The sequence below is a fragment of the Emydura macquarii genome, unplaced genomic scaffold (assembly GCF_026122565.2).
Source record: "Emydura macquarii macquarii isolate MOO-44397 ecotype Brisbane River unplaced genomic scaffold, CSIRO-AGI_Emac_v2 contig_1876, whole genome shotgun sequence".
NCBI classification, from domain to species: Eukaryota; Metazoa; Chordata; order Testudines; family Chelidae; genus Emydura; species Emydura macquarii.
In genome coordinates, this window is record NW_027132013.1 from 7,162,972 (window position 1) to 7,188,264 (window position 25,293).

Consider the following 25,293-nt stretch of genomic DNA (forward strand, 5'->3'; position numbering starts at 1 on the left):
CTCAGTGAGGGACACATAACCCAAAAGTGTACCCCTTGTAAAAACCTAAAGACTAGAGCCACAAGAGACAGGGATCTCCAACTCAAACTGATCCTGATAGAGAAGTTGTTGAGACCCGCCTCTGATCCTGGCCATGAAACTTCACCTCAATCCCACTGAAATATCATCACAGAAAAGAGCTTCAACTTCTCTTCAGAGCCCACCAAAAGAGAGGAGCTCATCGGCCAGATCAATAGTACCTAAGCTAAGCACTTATGAGGTACCAGGTACTTCTGGTACTGCTCAATCAATGGCACTGAAGGACACCCAGCGTTCTGGTGCGGAGTTGAGATTCAGGACCAAAACAACCTCCTCCACTATAGCACCGATGAAACAACTGGCACAGAGAAAACCACCACAAACCAAACTATTGGTAGCCTCGGCACCGACTGTAAGTTACAAGGCTGGACCCGAGTACAGCACCAACTCCAAGGATGGCACCATTGTCAATGGAGCCAACCACTACATCAGCACTATTTCTTGTCGAAGGCACCAACCACAACCACAGTACTGAGTGAAACCATGTTACTGACATCAGTAGCTCGTCAAAAACATAAGGCAAAATTACATTATTGCCACCAGGGAGCTATATGGGTGACATCTACACCTCAGACACCACTGTTTGACACAGACACAGACACATCCCCACCCCATGTATCTCTGGATGAAACCCTTTCTCCAGCAGAGATAAGGATGATGAAGAGGAAGGAACCTTTTCATCTCAACACTCCTCACCTCACGGACCAACTCCCATCTCTCCAAAACATAGGGCAAGCACCAGATACCACAGATAATCATGGATGGACCACCATGGTTTGGACCACCCATGCTGTACCCTATGCAGTAGCTCAATTGGGGCACATGGTCTGCTTACACCAGGGATGATAGCAGACCCCCCAGCTCTTATAGATACCGAACCATATCTAAATCTCACTTTTATCCATCTATCTCAGAGCCACCTCCTGAAAACACAGAGGAAAGGAAGACACAACTGAGCAGGAGAAATCACCAGTAATTCACAACTTTTTGTCATCACTGGATGAAGTAATAATACCACCTCCGTCTACAATGGTGGATGATGCTAACCAATGGGGCAAACATAAGTCCACACCCCAGGAAAAGGAATGGAAAAGAATGGACTTAAATTGGTCACAAAGTATATTCATCTCCCATGCTGTGGCTATGTGTAGCCAATTATGCTACTTTGTTATCAAATTATGACCATAACAATTTTGCAAGAATAATGGATTGTATTGATGTAATCCCAAAAGAAAGGCAAGAGCAATTCAGGTCACTCATTAACGAAGGTCAGATCATTGCTAGGACCACCTTCCAGGCTTCCCTTAACATCACTGACACAGCAGCGAGAATGACTGCTATGGCCATTATAATGCATAGGGCTTAGTGGCTCCATTCAGGATTTGCAGTCCACAATAGAAGACCTTCCCTTCGATAAGATCAAGTTATTCGCTGCAAAGACTGATGAGGTTCTCCACACCATGAAAGACTCACAGGTCACATTGAGCTCACTTGGCATATACATTCCTGCAACAAGTAGAGAACAATATAGATATAAGCCATGTCAATGCAGATACACCATCAAAGACAATACAACACACAATGTAACAGACAGACACCACAAAGGAGGTGACAAAATCAACAACAACCATCAACATCACAACCATCATCTTCCAAAGAACAATTTTGAAAGCTTGGTTGAGGGTCTGAATGATCTCCTTCACCACTCAGTGTTAAACATTATCTACCATCCAATTCAGTCATCATCTATGCCCTTTCCAACACATCTGGGCATCCATTACATCAGACAAATGGGTCTTGGAGATCATAAGATGAGGATACTCCATCCCTTTTATTTCCATCCCCACTACCCAACCGCCTTCCTCGTCCCTGTTCAGGGACCCATCTCACAGCACCTATTACAACAAGAAGTGCCTCTTACTTCTAGGCTCTGCAGAACATTTGCCACAACAACACAGAGGGAAGGGTTTCTACTCCTGATACTTTCTAACCCAAAAGAAAAACAGAGAATGGAGACCCATTTTGGATCTCAGAGGACTGAACAAGTTTGTAAAAGTACAAAGATTCAGGATGGTCACACTATTCATGATAATATCAGCACTGGAATAGGAGGAGTGGTTTTCAGCCCTCGACCTGCAAGATACCTATTTCCATTTCACTATACGCTCAGTACACAGACAATTTCTCAGATTCATGCTGGGAGACAATCACTACCAGTACAAAATACTTCCTTTTGGCTTTTCTGCTGAACTAAGGGTCTTTTCAAAGATGCTCACTGTGATGGCAGCATACCTATGCAGACAGAGGATAATAATATTCTCGTATTTAGACAACTGCCTGAGGAAAGCACAAAGTCAAATACAAGCCATTACAAGCCACCCAACAAACCAGAACACCATTTCAGGAATTAGGACTCATGACAAACAACCAAAAGTCCACTCTGAATCCAGTACAACAACTGGAATTTATAGGAGCACACTTGGGCTCACTATCAGCCAGGGCATCGCTACTGAAAAACAGGTTTCTCGCCATAATAAATGTAATATCACTAATAAGAAACAGCCCAACCTTAACTGCCCACATGTCTCCAGCTATTAGGACACATGGAGGCCACTACTTTCATAGTGCAACATGCATGCTTACACATGCGTTGTCTACAGGCGTGGCTGACAATAGTCTATAAGCCACACAAGCAGGGACTAAACAAGATATTTGTGATGCTCAACAGAGTCAAAACTTCCCTACTGTGATGGACACAACCACCCAACATGGTGACAGGGATCCCATTTTCATAGGAACCACCCTCAGTTACGATCACTATAAACGTATCCCCATTAGGATGGGGAGCCTATCTACTGAACCATACAGGGCAGATGGTCAATGATTGAAACATGCCTACATATAAACTTGCTGGAGCGCCACGTGGTATGGAATGCATGCACCCACTACCTTCCATTTATAAAGAACAAAACAATAAAAATCATGAAGACAACATCACATTCATGTTCTACATAAACCGTTAGAAAGGAGCACAATCCCTCTCCCTGTGCACTGAGATGAAGAGACTATGGAATTAGTGCATCCATCACAACATCAATATATAAGCCACATACTTACTGGGATGTCAGAACACAATTGCAGATACCCCCAGCAGTCAATTCGGACAAAAGCACAGGTGGGAATTGAATGACGTGATTCTACAAAACATTTTTCAACAATGGAGTCATCCAACCATCAATCTTTTTGCAACACCACAGAATTGGAAATGTTTCCACTTCTGCTTAAGAGCAGGTCTGGGGACCTGATTGATGCGAGATGCATTTCTCCTCAACAGGAGCGTAGACCTCTTTTACGCATTCCCCCCTTTTTGGTGAATCCCAGAGTCATCCACAAGATACACGCTGACAGGGCGAGAGTAATAATGATAGCAATCATAAGGCCAAGACAAATTTGGTAGTGTCACTTACTTCAGATGTCGGTATGCACACCGATCATTCTCCGACTGTGCACTCTACTACATCAGGACAATGGGTGGATTTTCCATCCACATCTAGAAAAGCTTCACCTGACAGCATTGCTCCTACATGGTTCCAACAAGAACTAGACTGCTCTGAACAAGTCAAACACATATTGCTGAATAGCAGAAAACCAACAACTTGAAAGACCTATCTTCAGAAATGGCATAGATTCAATGTATGGTGCAAAGATAAACACATATCTGCCACATCTGCACTGATCACAACCATCCTGGACTACACCCTAGAACTAAAAAAGTCTGGCCTATCACTGAGCTCCATCAAGGTCCACCTGGCATCCATTACCACTTTCCACCAAACACATTGATGACATGACACTGTTTGCACACCCAACAGTTGAATGTTTCATCACCGGTGTCCAAAATGTATATCCAGACATATGTGCTCCCATGATACCATGGGACCTAAACCTAGTATTGTGTGTTATCAATGAGCCTCCATTCAAGCCCTTAGCAAACTGCTCACTTATACACATGTCCATGAAGGTGTCATTCTTTGTGGCCATTACATCGGCCCAACGTGTGGATGAAATCAGGGCACTCATGGCCTACCCACCCTATATGGTTTTCCACAAGGACAAAGTCACTCTCAGACCCCATCTGAAATTTCTACCAAAAATTAATTTGGCCTTTCACATAAATCAACCAATTCACTTACTCATGTTCTGCCCAAAACAGCACAGTAGTGCACAAAATGCAATATTGCACACATTGTACATAAGACATGCAATAACCTTTTATCTAGACAGGACAAAACCTTTCAGAAAGACCTCAAACCTCTTCATATTCATAGCAAAACGATCAAAAGGGGCAGCCATTTCTACTCAGACATTTTCAAAGTGGATATCGGGTTGCATTAATTCATGCTACAATTTAAAAGCCATGCAAGCCCCTCAAGGGATCAAAACACATTCCACCAGAGCAATATCCACATCTACAGCATTCTTCAATAATGTTCCCCTACTAGATACATATACAGCAGCTACCCTGAGCATTGGCCCATACTTTCACGAAACATTAAGCCATTGATCAGGCATCCAGATCTGATGCTTTGATAGGTTTTACAGTACTAACATATATTAATCTTACCAACACCGAAGTCCCTTCCAGAGAGGGGCACTGCTCTAGAGTCATCTAGAGTGGAGCACCCACAGGGACATCACTCAAATAAGAAGAGAAGCTTACTCACTTTGTGCAATAACTCAGGTTCTTTGAGATGTGTCTCTCTGTGGGTGCTCCAATATCTCCCCTCCTCCCCTTTACTTGGAAATCTAAAGATACAACTCTACAGTAGAGGAGGAACAGAGGTCGTCAGGTCGTGCGTGCCCGGTTCAAGGCACCAACGGTGCTGCGAGTTGAGAGCTGCACATGCACGACCCAGACAGGCACTGCTGACAGAAATCTCTGATCCAGGACATGAGGACACCCCGAACACCTAGATGTCACATCTAGATACACATCTCGAAGAACCTGAGTTACTGCACAAGTTGAGCAACCTTCTCTTCCCTGTAGGTGGCTTTGACTTCTGAAAATGGAGCCCGAAGTGCTTGCCAGTCAATATTTTCCTAGATTTTATGACTACTATTTAAGAATCTTTCTAGGAATTGCCTATTAAAGGAAAAAGAGAGTGCCTTTATTAAATGTATCCTGTTGTCTGCAGATTCTGAATGTGAGATTTTCTTGGGAGGGGTCACAGGAGAACCTTTTTTTCATTTCTCGTCTCATTTTTTAAAACCTTGGATTCTGTTTGCCTGATCACTATGATGAGTGTTTTACTTCCATTAGCCATCACTACAATGGGCAAAAGTTGATTTCTTTGAGATCCAGGGATTTCCCAGATTGCTAGAAATTGTCTTGAGTATTCATGGCATATGACCCTTTATAATGAGAATCAAGAATCAGAAAGAGTACCACCATCATGCAACCTGGATCAACAAACAAATCTGGCATATACTGTGGTTACTTTTCCAAGCAGTGCTTAACTAGGAAAGCCATAACAGATGATATCAGCAATAGAACTGGCCAGGAATGTTCCATCAATGTTTTTTTTCAATACAAACTGCAATTTTCAATGCAGAAAAATGTTGACTTTGCTGAAATTATTCAATTTTATGTCAGGAAAGTATAAAAAACATATTTTGTTTGATGTTGGGTTCACTCAAAGTGAAACATTTTGATGTGTCAAAATGAATCAAAACGTTCCACTTTGGGTCAATTCAATATTTATCTGTGGCTATCTGTGCTGTCATGATGTCTCATGGGAGCTGTAGTTTGGATGCCTCATATCCATGTCTTCGAGTATCCATTCTCCTCTACAGGCCAAGCTCATTGGTTGGACTACACATCCCTTAAGTGAGTAAGTAAAGAATTGCATCGGGATAATCTTTTCATTATCTGGAAGTACAGTGCCTAGCACAATGGGGCCCTGAACACTAACTATGTACTACTGTAAATAATTAAAAGAAACAAAATCTGAAATTAAAAAGAAAAACCAGTTAATTTGTCCAAAAAAAAAAAAAATCACTCAGAGTCTTGAATCACATCTCCTCATGTTTATAGTATGGGGAGGCCAGAGGCAATTATGACCCAGTTTGTGTAACAGATTTTGCTCATCATCTTCGAGCCAATTGATTGGAATATATTTCAATTGTATGTTAATTGCAATTTGTTGTAAACTTCTATAAAATGTTAAGACACTTATTTATACATCATAGTCATGCTGGGTTTTGTAATAATGTGCCCATACCAAGACTGCTCATTAACTAATTACACGCATTTTGTTGAGATAAAAGGACACTATTTTTTTTTCCTGTTTTAAGATGAGGTATCTTTATGTGGGTTTCTTTTCATCCCAATTCACAGATCATGAATTCACCACCTGAATTTTGTATCTTTCCGATAATGTAAAGCCAGAGGGAGGGGGCTCATGGGACGACAATTTAACAGCATGTGATTCTGATCCGTAGCTTGTGCTAGCAGCCATGCACTGCAGAGTAATTTCCTATCTCCATCTGCCTCTCTGCTATGCAGATTACTTCCTTGGGATCTGAGGAAATTGTGCAGAAAAGTACAGAAATAAAAAAAGTAAATTTGGTCTTCCTGATATTTCTTGCTCAGTAAAATGTTAGCAACTCAAATTAATTTACTTTTTATCTATTTGCATTTTATTTTCTATTACCAATGACAAGTTATTACACAGAAATATGCATGTTGGAGTGATCACATACACAGACCAACATGCTACTCCATGTTTGAGTAGAAAGGCATACTTTTCCTGTTTCCAGGCACATGGGCTGAGGAACACAACACAACACAGTTTAACTTTAAATGTATGTGCCAACATTATCAAGATGTCTACCCCTTAGACTCACTCCTCCCTCATGCCTACATTTCTATAGGAGTTGATACACCATAGGTGTCGATGACAATTTTTCTGTAGCCCTACCGCTTCAGACAGCCATCTCATCAGATGTCAGAAGCTAACCGGAGCAGAGTGGAGCTTGCTCAGTAGAGCTAGAAACCTCCCAGGGGAAAACACGCACACACGCACAGGGTGCTGCAGTACTGATTTACTACATGGCGCACTCTTCCCTCTAATTCATTACAGCACCAATGTTCTCAAGCACAGCATTGTGAAATGTGGTGCTGATGACACCTGAACAGGAGGTTCCCTCACCTCTTGCAGTCATCAAATATTCATGTTTGCAGGTATTAGGTATTTCACCATAATTAATTATTCACACATCTCTAACACTGATTCATTCCATGGGGGAGTAGGTAGAAATTTCCTAATAGCACTTCCATCTGAGGATCTCAAGCATTTTACAAATATTTAATTAATTCTCATAACGCACTTGTCAGTTGGCATTACAATATCTATTTTCAAACGTGGCAGAAGGAGTCTGTGGAAGAGAAGAGAAGAGGACCGAGGAGTCCTGATTCAGTGCTTTGGTATAGTCATTAATGCCTCCTGACACATATGCCTTCATCTGTGGACTAGTATCAGGATCTAGTCCTGGATTGTTGGGAGGAAGATACTAGAAACGCCACAACTTCTGCCCAAAACCACCCTACTTTTTTTCTACCACATTGGAATTTAAATCATATTCATGGTTTATGAACAATTTATGGGAAAAAAAACCCAAGCCTCTTACTAATCTCTGTATGTAGGTTAGGTTTCCCCATGACATTGGTTAACAGTTTGTACTACAGAAGGTGCACTTGGCTCTGTTACTGTTGCCTCTCTCTCTGCATGCTGGTCACAGTTGGATGTAATTCTTTTTTCAAGCACGGCTTAACATTTGTATTTAAAATGATTATCAGTCAACATCCAGCTGTGCCCCTGCCCTTGTACACTAGTGAACTCCCACCAGGCACCATGTTTAATAGACAGTTAATTAGAAACCAGGTGAGGTTCCATTAAAATGAAACGCAAACAAGTTTCTTTGTGTTTCAATGACAAATTAATTTAAGTTTATATTTCTTCAGTATTTCTGCCTCTAAAATCCATAACTCAAAGAGAAAAATCAACTCACTAGTATCCATTTCCTTGGTCAGTTTACTTGACAGAAAAATTAGATTGGAATAAGCTACCTCTCTTACATTAGAAGGTAGAAGCCAATTTAGAGCTCATACCTCCAAAGTACTGAAGCCAATGAGAGTTGAAGGCATTCAGGTCATCCAGGTTTTGTTCAGGGACCTTACAAAATTGAGCAAAACCCCCAATTTGCATGAAAACTAGGCAGTTTACTGGGGAGGGAGGTGGTACAATTTTCATCAATTTGCCACCATTTTGGTCTTGAGAAACATTTTAATGACTAATAACATTTAGACTTACACTTGCTAAAGTAAGAGCAATCAAATCTCATGCTTCAGCATGGAAGATGATCATTGCAAGGTTCAGAAAGGATTTATTTCCTCCCATGAAAAGCATTAGTCAATTTGGGTTCTTCTTTTTCTCCAAACCACATAGAATTGTGCTGCTGCTGTCAGTGACAGGATATTGAACTTAATGGATTAGTGACCCTAATCAAGTATGTCACATCATATGCTTCCCTCTTCATCATCCCCATGATTCTGATTCTTGGTGACTGTGGGAAACCAGTGAGGATATTGTACCTACAGTAGCAGACTCTAAAATTCTTCTTGAAAATTTGAAAAAAATATATTTTTACCAGTTTAAGCAGTAACTATTTGTTTTTCCACCCAAATCCTGGAAAATTTACACACACTAAAATACTTAGCACAGAATCAGTGCTTTATTTCAGCAACTAGCTGTGAAAGCAATAAGACTGAAACTGACAGACTAATATAACATGTAGCTTTACCCATTGCTAAAATGAAGTATCTGAAAGATCTAAGAAAAAGTACTGTAACAACATAAGAGGATTTACAGTGCTAGGTGTAGCATTTGCTGGTTCAGAGGCTTTCCCTCTCCATTTTCTGTTTCACTCTACATGAGCAATCAGAACAAGACATTCAGTACAATTCTGTGAACCTCCAAAACTGAAAGAACAACTGGAGTGGAGACAGGAACTCATCTGAGAGCTTTTATATGCCCCCTCCGCCAGAGAAACCACATCTTGTGTTGTCTGCAAAGCCTCCAAATAACTCTTTCATTTGAAGGCTATCCTTTTAATAGAAGAAAGTGCAAACGTTTAAATGTTCTCAAGTGAGGAATAAAATACTCAAGGGTTTGCAAATTCCTACCTTTAGCTCTTTTCTTTTAAATAAGAGGCATTATGGAGGAGAGATCAAGGCAACCTCGGCAAAGAGACTGAATGGAGTGTGTGGAGTATGAACTACAATTTTCCCTCTATATGGGTGAGCCCTGTAAGTTAGGATTGAGGCATAGAATCATAGAGTTGGAAGGGACCTCAGGAGGTCATCTAGTTCAACCCTCTGCTCAAAGCAGGACCAAACCCAACTAAATCATCCCAGCCATGGCTTTGTCAAGCCGGGTCTTAAAAACCTCTATGAATGGAGATTCCACCACCTCCCTAGGTAACTCATTCCAGTGCTTCACCACTGTCCTAGTGAAAAATGTTTTCCTAATATTCAACCTAGATCTCCCCCACTGCAACTTGAAACCATTGCTGCTTGTTCTGTCATCTGCCATCACTGAGAACAACCTAGCTCCATCCACCCTGGAACCCCCCTTCAGGTAGCTGAAGGACGCTATCAAATCTCCCCTCACTCTTCTCTTATGCAGACTAAATAAGCCCAGTTCCCTAAAACTCTCATCATAAGTCATGTGCTCCAGCCCCTTAATCATTTTTGTTGTCCTTCACTGGACTCTCTGCAATTTGTCCACAGCCTTCCTGTAGTGAGGGCCCGAAACTGATCACAATATTCCAAATGTAACCTCACCAGTGCCAGATAGAGGGGAATAACTACTTCCCTCAGTCTGCTGACAATGCTCCTACTAATGCAGCCCAATATGCCATTAGCCTTCTTGGCAATAAGGGCACACTATTGACTCATATCCAGCTTCTTGTCGACTGTAACTGCCAGATCCTTTTCTGCAGAACTGCTGTCTAGCCAGTCTGTGGGAGTGCATGGGATTCTTTCATCCTAAATTCAAGACTCTGCACTTTTCCCTGTTGAATCTCATCAGATTTCTTTTGGACCAATCTTCTAATTTGTCTAGGTCACTCTGTATCATATTCCTACCCTCCAGCGTATCTATCACTCCCCCAGATTAGTGCCATCTTCCAACTTGCTTAGGGTGCAATCCACCCCATCATCCAGATCATTAATGAAGATGTTGAACAAAACCGGCCCCAGGACAGATCCCTGGGGCACTTCGCTTGATGCCAGATGCCAAATAGACATTGAGCTATTGATCACTATCTGTTGAGCCTGATGATCTAGCTAGATTTCTATCCATCTTTTAGTCCATTCATCCAACCCATACTTCTGTAACTTGCTGGCAACAATACTGTGGGAGATCATATCAAAAGCTTTGCTAACATCAAGATATATCACACCCACCACTTTTCCCACATCCACAGAGCCAGTTATCTCATCATAGAAGGCAATCAGGTTGGTCAGGCATGACTTGCCCTTGGTGAATCCATGCTGGCTGTTCCTGATCACCTTCCTCTCCTTCAAGTGCTTCAGAATGGATTTCTTAGGACCTGGATCAATGAGTTTTCCAGAGACTGAGGTGAGCCTGACTGGTCTGTAGTTCCCCAGGTCCTCCTTCTTCCCTTTTTTAAAGATGGGCACTATATATTCCTTTTCTGAATGATCCGGGACCTCCCCCAATCACCACAAATTTTCAAAGATAATGGCCTATGACTCTGAATTCACATAAGCCAACTCCCTCAGCACCCTTGGATGAATTGCATCCAGCCCCATGGATTTGTGCATGTCCAGCTTTTCTAAATAGTCCTGAACCTGTTCCTTCACCACTGAGGGCTGCTCACCTCCTCTCCACACTGTGCTGCCGAGTTCAGTAGTCTGGGAGCTGATCTTGTCTGCGAAGACACAGGCAAAAAAAAATTAAGTACCTCAGCTTTTTCCATATCATTTGTCACTAGGTTGCCTCCCCCATTCACTAAGGGCCCATACTAACCCTCACCTTCTTGTTGCTAACATACCTGTAGAAACCCTTCTTGTTACCCTACATGTCCCTTGCTAGCTGCACCTCCAATTGTGCTTTGGCCTTCCTGATTTCACTCCTGCATGCTCAAGCAGTATTTTTATACTCCTCCCTAGTCATCTGTCCAGTCTTCCACTTCTTGTAAGCTTCCTTTTAGTGTTTAAGCTCACCGAAGATTTCTCTGCTAAGCCAAGCTGGTCACCTGCCGTATTTGCTATTCTTTCTGCACATCAGGATGGTTTGTTCCTGAGCCCTCAATAAAGTTTCTTTAAAATACAACCAACCCTCTTGGACTCCTTTTCCCTTCATATTAGCCTCTCAGGGGATCCTGCCCATCATTTCCCTGAAGGAGTCAAAATCTGCTTTTCTGAAGTCCAGGGTCTGTATTCCGCTGTTCTCCTTTCTTCCTTTTGTCAGGATCCTGAATTCGAACATCTCATGGTCACTGGTGCCCAGGTTGCCATCCAATTCTACTTCCCCTACTTAAATACCCTTTTTTTACAATAAACAGAAAATTCCCCCAAATTCCACCTTATTAACACAAACTTTTCATCCATTTCCTTATATTGTTTTCAAATCTGTTTTCAGGGAAAATATAACATTTTGACCAATTATCCTAGCATCTAGTCCAGAGACACTTATACCAATGATCACTGCCATTTATGCAAATTGTACCCAGAGCATTAATTATTAGTTGGCAAATCTTAAAAGAAACATACACCTTGTTTCTGACAGTTTCTGCATGTACAGTATACTGGGCTTATATAAAGTTCACTGTAAGCCTGACATAAGTGAAACGCATGATGGGAGTCTTGTTCAGAATTGGCATAAGCACAAAATGCCTTTTTGAAATATGATATTGGTTAACACTTGTAAGACAATGGATTGAAAAAAAGGAAAATAAACAATACATTTGGGATTCGGGATCTGGATTTTTCTTATATACAGATGAAAGGGGGTCCAGAGGTGAGTGATGGTCTGGTAAGTTTCTGGAACAACCTAGCAGACTATACTGAGTTTTTTCATATGCTCATGTTTCTTCCACTGTCCCTTGGCAATGGTTTGTAAGCTCCACAAACTGGCTCTATATTCCCTATCCATCCCTGGCTCTTCAACCATGCCTAATGAACTGGCAGTCAGGGATTCTTGGGAGGCAGAAAGATAGGTTTAAGTCAAGTTCTCCAAATGCTTTTCTCTTTGTCTTCCTCTTTTTAAATACTGGCAGAAAATGAGAAGAGCTGGACTCAGCTATCCTGCATTGCTATTTTCAGGTGAATCAAGCTCATTACTTTAAAAAAAATTACAAGATTCATTTCCTCTGCAAGTGTTCATGCTGAAAATTCTCTGCCAAAGCACTCCGGTAATTAAGAAATTATCCTAACATCTCCTTCTTATTTCAAATTATGTTGCAAATTTCACTGGAAGGAATGTTGAATCAAAGAAACGGATGTTCGGCACAGTTCATTGATTGCAAGCAAACAAAATGAAATCCATCGGTGTTTCACTGTGCCTATAATATAGTATCCACTCGTTATTTATCTCATAACATACAAGTACTGACATTTCTTCAGCCAGAATTGGGTGAAATGCTTCATAAATGAATTTGCTGTTTTGCCAGTGACTTGGAGAAAGTATTCATTTCCAAGACACAAGCAAATGACAGACCCTAAAATTCTGCATTCTGGATTTCTCCCTTTGCAACATGAAGATGGCAGATGAACACAGACCTTTTATTTGTCTGAACTGATTCTAACAGACTTACATTTTTCCAGACCTACACTCCCACAATAAAGAATTTCTAGGTGAATGTAAACATGTAGCCAGTTAGTTAATTTTATCATCTATTTATCATGGTGTTATGATCAATTCATATGCTATTTCATATATATATAATCAGTGTATGCTAAATAGATTTAAGTTGTAGCATTATAGAACTATCAGGCTGACAAATATTTGGAAGTAAAAAAATAAAGCATGGTTGGAATGCAGGGCCTACAGACTGAGACCTGTAAGATTTTAGCTTAGACAAAGTAGGCCATAGCCTTAAGAATACTTGACATGGGCATGTGACCAAGGAATAACCCTACATCAGTTAGGTCACAAGATTACTGTAAAACATGTGCCAAAAAATGACATTACGGAAAAATGGGTTGAAATAGACCACAATGTATTGTCCAAGACAACAAGACATCTAATTGAAACATCTTTGAATGCTCTAACCTGACCACAGGTTGCCATAGACACATGTTGTATACAGATGCTAATTAGAATAAGAGGAACTAAGAAACAACCTATGAAAAATGGGATACCCCAATATTTGTAGGGGGAGGAAGTACAGATAAGGAAAAGAGAACTGAAACCTTTGTGCATACACATTAGGTGTGGTCAGAACAACAAGATAAAAAGAAGTACCCTGGTTGGATAAAAGTGAGAAGGCCCAAGGGATGACTCATGGAAAACCCCAGCAGGAATCATTATGATTATCCTGTGAAAGATCCATCAGAACCTAAAATCTCTTTGAGGATGAGAGTATGATTGCAGTTATAATTCTTGCACGGGTGTTTGTGGGATTTCACTATGCATGGGTAATTTTAACTTTACTTATTGCTTTAACAGAACTTGTAGTACAGCTAAAACTTTGGATTTGTGATTGTGTCTGTGGTCTCTATCCTTGGACTTTGTTCCTAGAACCTCCACATTTGAGAAAAGCATCAGACATGATTTTCACTCTGTTGAGCTTGAAACTGAATCAACCAGAGCTGAACCCACAGTGCTGTAATACAAAATCACTAAGTTCACCTTAAATAAATAAAAAGGCTACAAACAAAACTTGACAGTTAAATCTAAAAATAGATATGGATCTTTTCCATTCCATTTTCATTGAGTTGAATGTTTGTCTTGCAGTCTGTAGGCCTCAGTAAAACTTTAGAAATATATAGGTCTCGGAGTAAAGCAGGCCCATAGGGACTTGCATTTAAGCAAGTTAGATTATTCTGGGAATGTTAGGATGATGTGGATTTGAACACTGAAATGTGGGAGGAAGGCCAGTGACAGCTTGTAGTATATGTTTCCCCTTCCCAAGACGGGCTGCGTTATCTTGTTTGAGCTGCAAGGTTTAATACAGTTGCATCCACTTACCAAAAATATTCTGTCTATCTCCATCCTCCCTGGCATTCGCCTGTTTCAACCCTATTTTACACTGCAGAATGTGATTGTGGCAAGTCTGCATTTACTTTGGTTTGTTTTAAAGATATTATTATGCATGACCACTAGTAACAAGCCTTTTCTATCCAGATAGCTAGCGATTCTGCATTTGAGGGCTAAAACAAGGGCATAAATTTTCTCGTTTGTCAAGGATTAAGCTGATCTTCCTGGGGCTCAGAAATGTTATTTGTATTGCAATAGCACCTAACTATGCCCCTCCATACAAAGAACAGTTATGCATGACAGACTAGGTAGGCTAGGTATCCAATAATTTGATTTGCTGGAAGCATGAGGTCATTGCAGGAGGTAACAGAGCAGACTTGCTTATCGATGATTTGATATGGGATGGTGAATACTGGTTCTTCCCCCCTGCCTCAGTGACCATTTTTTGTCCATCAAAGAGAAAGCTGTAATTTTGAGGTATAAATCCCATTTTTCCTGATTTCTTGCATTTCTATTGAAACAATTTGTGTAAAACACTGTAATTATTACTAAACTAGTGCATTTAGAGGGTGATTGCTATGTAACTATGCTAGAATTATGGCCTACATACCCCATAAAAAACACAGCAAAAGCTGATCAACAGGGCTTTTACCTTTCTTCTACTTTAGCAAACAAAGGAATGACCCTGCTTCACCTTTTATTATTTTTTGCCACAGACTATTTTTCTTTATCACATTCAGGAGCTTGCATCAGTGTGTCAGCCTGTGATATTTCAGCAATCCCAGCAGTGCAGTAAAGTGCACACAACTTTCCCAGCTGTGAATCAAAGCCAGCAGTAACCAAACAACACCATTTAGAAAGTTTACATAAGAGCTGGACTTTGCTTGGGTCATAGACACAACACCTTCCTCCTTATAGCCCATATTTTCAGATCCCTGTCCTATTCAATACCTAGGAATGTGAGAAGTTTACATAATTAACTAGATCCTCAGTTTTTCCTAGATCCTTGTTTGAGTGGGGAGAAAGACAGAATTGAAGCAGTGATTGTAATTTACTAGCCTTTAGTTAAAAAAAAAAAATTCAGAAGAAGCCCTCATATTTCAGCACGAAAAAAGACTGCAGAATCAATGCAGCTCAGCAAGCATAAACCTTGTACAGTTTGGCGGCAAACAGTTTATAAACCCCTCTCATATGGCTTGGGTTTTATTTGCAGTATTCAGAACATTCCAAATTACATTAGCACAATACATAGGCACTAGTCTAGTGGATTGCTCATAACTGAGTTAAAATGAGGTCTAAATAGCAGCCTATTATACAAAACTAAACCTTTGCAAATTTCCTACAGAACAGCCTGATCCACAACCCCTCTCTCCTGCCTAAAGAAGAAGCTCCTCCTTGCTCAGGATCCCTTTATAATACCCCTTAATGAGCTCATTACTACAAGTGGAGACTACTTGCCTTGCTTGAATGATTGTTAAAGAGGCCCAGCTGCTTTTGTAAAGATCTACACTTATTTGGGAAGGCATTTGTAAATCCTGACCAGGACAATAAGGATTTGGAAGAAGATTTTTTGTAACCCCACCACCAGCCCATAGATCTCCTGTGCACTGGTGGTGGATGCATATTTCTGCAGCATATGAAGAGAAGTGGGTGTCCCTCAGTCCTAAAAGGGTTCACCTGTAAAGTCCCCCAGTGTTTGTATTCCCCATCCTGTTGTTGTTGCAGTAACCTGGGCCCGGGCAAAGACCCACAAAGGGATTTAGGCATTGCAGGACTCAGCTTTGCAATGCCTAATTTGTACGCGGTTTGAAAATCACTGAAATCCACAAAGCCATGGGGTGGACACCCTATATACTATGTGGGGAGAGTATGGGATCCACAAAAGCCACCACACGAGGTGGGCAGCCACCTAAACTAGTTAGTAGCAGGTACCAAGAAGCGGGGGGTGCTAAGCCTTGCCCCTCTCAGGGAGTTAGATGTCTGTATGGGCTGGCAAGAGGTGCCCATTCACACCTGGGAACCATCTCCTGGAGTCAGATGCCTAAGCTGTTTCTCACTAGAATGGTAGTTACACAAAATGGCTCACTGCAGAAAGGCCGAGGTAGCCTCTCTATAACTTTTAGCCTAGTGCTTAAGCCCCCTCACCTAGGAAAGGGGAAACTCCACTTCAGTTTTTCCTTCTGCCTGATGAGAAGGTATTTGAACTCACTTCTCATGTGAGTGTCCTAATTACTTGCCTTTAGAGTCATACTCACTCTCTCCCTTTGACCCAATGCATATGTAATTATTTAATACATAGAGGAACAATTTATTAGGAGACGTTGAGAGCCATTCCCCTCAGAATATCCTCTAGCCTAGTGGCTAGGGCATACACCTGAAAAGTGGGAAATCTGTATTCAGGTCACTTCTCCTTATCAGGCAGAGGAGGGAAGTGAACTAGGGTCTCCTATGTCCTAGGTGTGATTTGCTGCAGAACCGGAGATAAAATGTAGATCTTCTGTCTCCCACTCCAGTTTGACACAAACTCTGCTCATTATTCTATAAAACTGCCATGGTGTGTTTTGTAATAATTATAAATACGAGAACTAAAATCCCAGATCCATACTCCTCCCCAAATTTGGGTGGGAAGTATATGTGTTTCAGAAAACTGCAATCAAATTTGGTTGCAAATCGCTCCACTATACATAGCAAGATCCAAAATGGAAAGCAATGATAGACAGTGAAGTTTGAAAACCATTTAAGCATGAATGGAAATAGTGGAACTCTGACCCATGTATCCCCCTGAGTAAAATCTGCAGACCCCTAGTCTTTGATGGTAGAATTGCAGAGTAAGGAACCAAAAAAAAAAAAAATTCTGTTTTTCAAAAAAGTCTCTCTCACACACACATGTGCACAAAAGACATACAAGAAATGAAGTTAAAAATTGAAAAGAAAAAAAAAAGGTTGTCAAGTTTCTATCATGAAATGAGGTGGAAAAAGTCATTTCACAATAGAAAGGACCAGTATTGATGTGAAGTTGCAATCTGTAGGACCCTAAGTCTAAATGAGATGACTAAATTCCATTAGATCTGGTAGAAAAAGAAGAGAAAGAAATGTGATCTGGATTTCAAGTACCCCAGAAAAGCTAGGGCACATGGTAGAAAGGAACTGTCTCTTTCATTATCTTTCAATAAAACATTTCCAAAGTCTTTAAGTGAAAATCCATAGCAAGAAACATTAGATTATTTTTGACCCAATATCTCATTGTAAATTTGCTCATGAAATCTTCTTTAATTTCTTCTATCCAACCATTCTACTTTTAACAGTTCTCTCTCAGCTACCATTAACTTAAATAGAAGCCCCCTCCCCCCCATGCAGACCCTGCAAAAGAAATTAACCTTTACCTCACCTGTTGCAGAGTGCCCACCAATACTTTTGCTTTGAATTTCCAGACTTTTGTAGATCTTGTGTCACACCTTTATCATTACTTTTATGCTAGTGACCGAATTTAAAATAACTTGTTTTATTTTAAATTTTAAAGCGTCTATAAACTGCGTGTGTTAATTAATCAATGGATCAGAGAAGCTTTGTGAGGTAAAGATCTGGTTAGGCAGTTTTAAAAAAAATAAATTTGGCCATCATGGTTCAGATATGGATGAGCAAGTTCCACTTAAGGTCACAGATTAAAATCCATGGGCCTAACTCATGAGATCAGAGTGAGAGATCATCAGCCAGTCACTAGGAGAGATGGCTGGAGCATTTTCATAGGAGAGGCAGCATGGTTCATTGGTCAGAGCAATGGCTTGGGAGGTTCAGATGACATGGAATCTGTATTTGGTTCTGCCGCTGACTCACTGTGAGATCTTGCAAAAGGCATATCATTGCCATGTGTCTCAGTTTACCTATCTGTGAAATGGGGATAATGAAAACTCATCTTTGTTAATGGCTTTGAGATCTAAAGGTGGAAAATATTACATAAGGACTGAGTATGACTATTAACTATTTAGTTTGACCTTCCATAGTCAGAATAATAGTATTCCTTCTTGGATTACAGGGTCCTATCTAAGGTATCATTCCTACACTCTGACAGCTGATTGGTGATTTATGTAGACCAATTCTTAGTAACTGTACAATCACATCACAAAAACAAACAAACAAACAAAAAAATCATCACAGTCTGCAGACTTGGCTGTCTTATCAGAATGGCCATGTCCTGAATGCGTATAAAGGAGAACACCCTTCTCACTCAGACATAGAGGTGGTGCCTCTAGAGGTCAGGGATGAGATACACCAGAAGGAAGCATGCACTCTCACTGCCTGACATGCTTTGTTCTGAGGTTACTGTAAAGGACTTCACTTTCCAGCAGCTTTCACGGGCACTAAAACTCACTCTAAAAAGAAAAAGCATGTTAATTATAGTATGCAATAGAGCAGAACAGTAATAAAAGGGTACTGAATGATTGAAAGTATATTTAGGATATAAATTGTGCACATTCCAAGTAGTGCAATAAACATAACTCTTTGTACATATGTGTAGATACTACTTTTCAAAGTTCAATATCTTGTTTGGTTTTTTTAATTACCAAGTAATAGAATGATATTGTGGAGCAGAATTTGCAGATACCTTTTCCAGTATTGATCAATCAATTGATGGAGCAATCTGCCAATTTCATTGTTTTAAAACAAGCTATTTCTACATTTCTAGAAGGACTAAAAGTCATCAGGACCTGGAAAATTATTTATTACTATTATTTTAATTCCCTATGCTTCTGTCACTGCTCTGTGCAAAGGAATGAAATCTTGGAATACTTTATAGTGAAGTGAAGTGGAGGAAGAAGCCATCTCTATAGGATTGTTTTCTTTGTATAGTTTCATAAGCTCCTGCTTTGCACTCTGTTAAAACTCTTAGATAGGCCACAAAGCGCAGCAGTAGGCTGGCCAGCCAGCAGTTTGGCTGTCAGCAAGCTGTGCTGCCATGGTTCAGGAGATGGGCAGAGGGCAGTGCAGAGGGATTGCCCCTCTTTGCAGCTGACTGACATTTTAAGGATTGGGGAATTGTCATCAAGTGCATATCTGTCTCTCCTGCCTGCTTCATAGCCCTACTGTGGTCCCAAAGACCAGAAGGCTGTCTGTTACAACTCTATGGCTATTCAAAGCAATGGAAGTCACCTGCCGGCTGAGATGTGAATTCCATCTACCAACCTCCCTGCCCCAGCTTACAGTTTTCTATAAAGCTCAATTACTGATCTCCTGTAGCTATGCTGATTGATTTCAAATGAGTACCTGGCCTTTAACGTCTTTATCTACGTTTACATACCTACATCACCAATGCACAAAGGGCTGACCCTGCAGATACATTTTGTTTTACTAAATTCTCTTCAACTTCAGGGGCTTTAAACAGCCCTCTTAAATCAAAATATATTAAAAAAGGAGAAAAAATAGGGTCTTGCAATTTGATAGGTATAATTTTCTCCCACCCTCTCAGGTCCATTCACCACAGACATATCCCACACAGCATGCTGCTGAAGTCAAAGTGCATTTTTTTTGCAATTTGTCTGCTGGATTTTTACAAACCATAAATTGTTGCTTTGTCACTCAGCTGACTGACAGCCCATCCTACACTGAGCTGCAATATCCAGTTTTTTAAATTGACAGTATATTGCTGTCTGGCATCAGCAAGTCCCGATTGATTTGAGTTGTAAATTAAATGCCCTGATGGTTGTAATATGGTGATTTATCACTAGATTCAGTGGAGGTTTTTCTTTGCAGTGGATATGAGCATGCACAAAATAAATAAATAAACCCAATTCCCAAGGGTCACACACAGAGTGTGAATATTCCATAATTTTGAAGGAAACCACAATGTGAAGCCTGCCAACAAGGGAATATCAGGAAAATAAAGTTATGAAACTAGAAGACATCAATTGTGCACAGTGCAGACCCTGGAACCTCTATCTGACAAGTCTCATGTTTTTAAATACTCAGCCTGATTCAAAGGTTCTTGTGTGCAACCCATAAAGAGTTCCTCTAAAATTGATATGGGTTAGTAAGTGAAGCAAGGGACACATAGAAGTAAAGCAACAAGAGGCATTTTTTATTTTTTAAAGGGCTGCTGACAGTTTACCTGTAATATATCTTTAAACAGCACTAGATGGAATCCTGGCATCATTGAAGTCAATGCTCCTAACCTACATTAACTTCATTAGGGCCAGGAGTTCACCCACATTTCTTCATTGGTCTTCTTATTAATATCTTATTTAATTAAAAATTAAAGTCTAACTGAATTTTCACCATCACAACTTGTGTATTGTGTATTTTGTTTTGCAAGAGATTGATTTACTTTATAAATTAAAATAAATGTATTTTTCTTGGTTTGGTTCTTAGGTGTAGTAGAGGTTTTTCTGTTTGTTTTTAGTCTCCCTCCATCCCCCCCCATGAAAATCTATATTTTGGGCCTAAATACACCTGACATTATTCCTCTAAGCACAAGTCATTATTTTATAGGTTCCAATGTGTAACAAGAAAAAAAGTATATTTATCACCCTATCTCACTCTGTGGCCAAATATAAACTGCAGTATTTTGTCTGGCTCCTCTCACCTCACACTTTCTTTTGCCAACTTAAAGATACAGTTCCATCTTTTTATATGGAAGAGGTTTCAAAAGGGATAAAAAAATTGGATGAGCATTAAAATGGAAAGCCTTTGAATTCAAATCTCCATGGAAAACTTCCAGTACCATCAATCTCCTATTTTCACTGGTGGCCACTCCCCTATAAAAAACAAGGACCTCCTCCTTGTCATAGATAATTTTTACTGGGAGGTCATGTGGCTGGCTCAGAGGGAAAAGGATGGGTGTCATTGACTGAAACTGAGGGGGGCTAACCAAGGAGGAAGGAAGGGAGCTCTTTTTGAATGACCTCAGTTTATGTTTGTCATAAGCTTTTGTCATAAGTTTGTCATAAGACTTTTATGAGCATGGACTGAGGCTCACACAACCATCGACCTTGCAACTCAAGACTCAGTTTGATTGGCTTTGAAGTTCAATGTGACTATTTCAACTCTGCTCTATAATTGCATAATTAACATTTAAACTGCAGCTTCTGCAAAGTACACAGGGCTGAATGAGCCTCTCTCTCGAGCATTACCGTGCTTACCACTCACTATGTACCTGTTAATTGCCAAAATACTTTGCTCTTTCTATTCACAGAAAAAGGGCCTTGAAAGACTGTGTTTCTTGTTTCTTCCTCTAGCAGAAGAAAAGATGTGAAAAAGATTAGCTATGACATTTTCCCCCCTTTGAGTTCAAAGTAAAATTCCACATAACAATTTAAAGAAAGAATTGCGGCATTAGAGGGATAGTTTATAGACAGAAGTACTATCGGAAGATAGTTTATAGATGGAAGAATTATCAAAGAGGCATTGATTGGCATAATTAGATGTCTAAGTATAACTAAACACTGTGACATCAATGAAAATGTAATATTCAGTCATTCTGTTTCAGTAACTTGATCTTTCTTGGTGAAGGATGATATTAAAAGAAAGTAGGATTGTCCCATCTAAAAATCCATCTTTAGGGACAGTCCAGCCAAAAATCCATCCTTGCTGTGCCTGGACTAGCTGCAGACAAGTCCATCAAGAGCATTAACCATCCCTGTAAATTCTCCTAGTTTCTTGCACTGAAAGAAGGAAAGCATATGATGAAGAATGAGACAGAAAAATCTTGGTTGCACAGAGAGCTGAACAAATAGTTTGTAACAAGTAATGCGCTGGACTAATTTAATTTTGTTTTCTCCTGTTGGATTGTTGGTGAGCAGAGTGTGATTTCCATTAATATATTTGTTATTCATAATTATTCAGCAAATGTTTGGGGAATATTTAAATTGTGAATTGACTGTGAAAAGATCTCTGTGACTAGCCATTATTCAATGTGTTAGTTATAACTGGCCGGATAAATCACATGATATTGTTTATGTTCCTCAACTGGATGAGCATGTTAGTGCTTCTGGTATGAATGCTTGTTTCTGCAAATGTCAGATTCAGTTTCTGCGAATATTCATGTATGTGACTTTAAAATTCACATTCTGTGAACATTTATACCAGTAAGAATCCAGCTATCATTCACAGTAATGAACACAAAAAGAGTGTAAACAAAGCAAAGCAAAACCCATTGCATCCATTCACTCCTTCCTTTTTCTTTTGAGACTCTCAGCAGAGGAGACCATAATAATTGTTTATGTGATCTGGCCACCTGCCTGTATGATCTGTGCTGAGGTTTGCTAATTTCTTTCTCATGCGCCACCATAAGGGCTTTCAAATAGTAACAACATTTGAACTCTGATTACTTGAACTGCATTTGACTAATGTCATAGAGCAGTGGTTCTTAACCTTTCCAAACTACTGTACCCCTGAAGCCTGAGTCCCACCCCCACGGGGCTGAGGCATGTAACTTAGTTTCATGGCGCCCCTGTGGCTCCAGGCAATTGCCTTTCTTGCCACCCCCAATACCAGCTCTGCACTTGCGACCCCTCTAAAACCCCAGGTTAAGAAACACTGTCAGAGAGGTTTGGAGCCTACAGATTTTACCCCAATCTCATTAATGTGTAATATAAGTACTATACTTCACTGGCTGACTCATTGTCAGGTCCCTTTCCTCCACCCTGGCTCAGTATGACCCAGTTCAACATTCAGCCACTAGAGGTCTCCATAATACCAAACAAACTAGAAAATGAAGTTACATCATGAAATCAGAGGTGACCAAGCTCAGGAGAGACATACACAGGCTGTGTGAGAGCAGGAACAGCAGGACATAGGCATTAGTCTGTGAGGTGGTTGCAGAAAGAAGGCTGGGTAGCACACAACTGCAAAGCTGGGAGTGAAAGCTGATAGCTGGTAAAAGAAAATAGCCAGTTGCTGGTACAGAGGTGAAAATTTGAAAATAGATACATTTTCAAAAGCTCCAGTGTCACCTAAGTCATTGTGGCACTTTTGAAGTTATTACTTCATGTAATCAAAGCAGATCTGAGCAGTCTACCGCCATTCGCCCTAGACTGTGGATTTGCAGAACCTCCTACCAGGTCTATGAAAACAAACTTTAGTTTACAGGGCAAGCCTCCCTCTGACTGGCTGCCTTTCACCATTTCCCTGCCTTCTGGGGTAGGGCAGCCAATCACAACTGCTGAACATGCTGAGGGACAGACTGGTCCTTCAGCACATGAAACAGGAAGAGACCTGTCTCCACCGCCTCCTGCAAACACAGGGCTAGAGTATTCGGCCCTGGGTTCTGAATGCTGCCTGGAGAAGGTGTTTATCCTGGTGATGTGCTGCTAATCCTGCTGGCTACACTGCATTGTCTTTGACTTCCTCTTGCTGCCCCCCTTCATGGCTTGGAATGTGAGGACCCTGCTGTTGTTGCCACTGATGATATTCAGTGTACTCGACTCAGATGAGGGTTCAAAAATGAAGTGCTGGGCAGAGGAAGGTGATGTGGTGTTTAAAAACTAAATCCTGAGGAGATCACAGTGTCATTACTCTCTGCCCAATTCGCGCTGATCTGATCTGGCTTTATAAATGGATATCTGTACACATGTGCACTTCTTTACAAACATAATTTGTAATCGGCTGGGTCTTGCCAAGAAGATATTTGTAGGTACTCTGAAGGCCTAGTTTAATCTGCAGCACTTTGTACTGGTGTCACTGTAACCCAGTGGTGACTGGGTGCTATAGGTCCCCTTTGTGCCCAGACCATATAGGGTATAAGTCAATCACAGCCCCAGTTGCAGAAGTTCATGTGTTTTAACTCTGGAAGTCCCCAGTTCAATCCCTGGTGTGATGGTCAAGATGGTGACTGTTATTCTAATGCAGGGGCAAGCACAAAGGGATGCAAGTAGGTGTACGGGCCCCCCAATAATCAGTGGGGGGCTCATAACTCCTCTGAATCCAAGGCACCAATGGGGAGAGCGAAATCCTCTGCTGCCAGGGCCCTAGCAGGAGTTGACAGCTCCTTCAGCTTGGGGCTGTGGCGGGGTCACAGAACGTGCCCCTCCAAAAGCAGTGGAATTTAAATTCCTGAGCACACCCCTGTTCTAATGTATATGAAGAACAGAACCCAGCTTGACTTTCATAAGGCTGGGTTTGCAGAGTTGGCAATTAGAAGAAATATCTTTTCACTTGTAAACTGAGCACATTTAATCTGGAAGTCATGGGGAGACAAGACCATTTTTACAGAGTCGCTTTTAAAAGTAGAACCACTTTTTAAGTGCCCAAAGTCATACAGTGAGTCAATGGAACAGAATAACCACACTAAACAATAGATCAGACTGCACCCACACATAAAATGTGTTTTAGTTATGTATTTTAATGAAATGATTGTTTCTATGTGATTCTATGTGAAAAGTTCCAGCGGGATAGTTGTGTTAGTCTGTATACAGCGAAAACAACGAGGGTCCTGTTGCACCTTAAAGACTAACAAATTTCTGTGGGCATAAGCTTTCGTGGACTGCTACCCACTTAGTCACATGCATGAAGTGAAAACACAGATAGGAGGTATACATATACATCTAAGGGTGAGAAACATAACATGGGGAGGGCAAGTGCTAACAAAGTCAATTCAGTTAGAGTAGATGAGGCCTATTCACAACCATTGATTAGCAGGTGAGAATGTGTGAACAGTGACAATTATTTCTTGTAATGAGATAACCATTCCATCTCCCTATTCAGATCCAGTCTGATTGTGTCAAGTTTGCATATGAGTTCCAGCTCTGCAGTTTCTCGTTGAAGTCTGTTTTTGAAGGTTTTTGTAGAAGTATGGCAACTTTCAAGTCAGCTACAGAGTGTCCTGGGAGATTGAAGTGCTCTCCTACTGCTTTATGGATGTTACCATTTTTTATGTCTGATTTGTGTCCATTTATTCTTTTGCGTAGTGACAGTCTGCAGAAATTTGTTAGTCTTT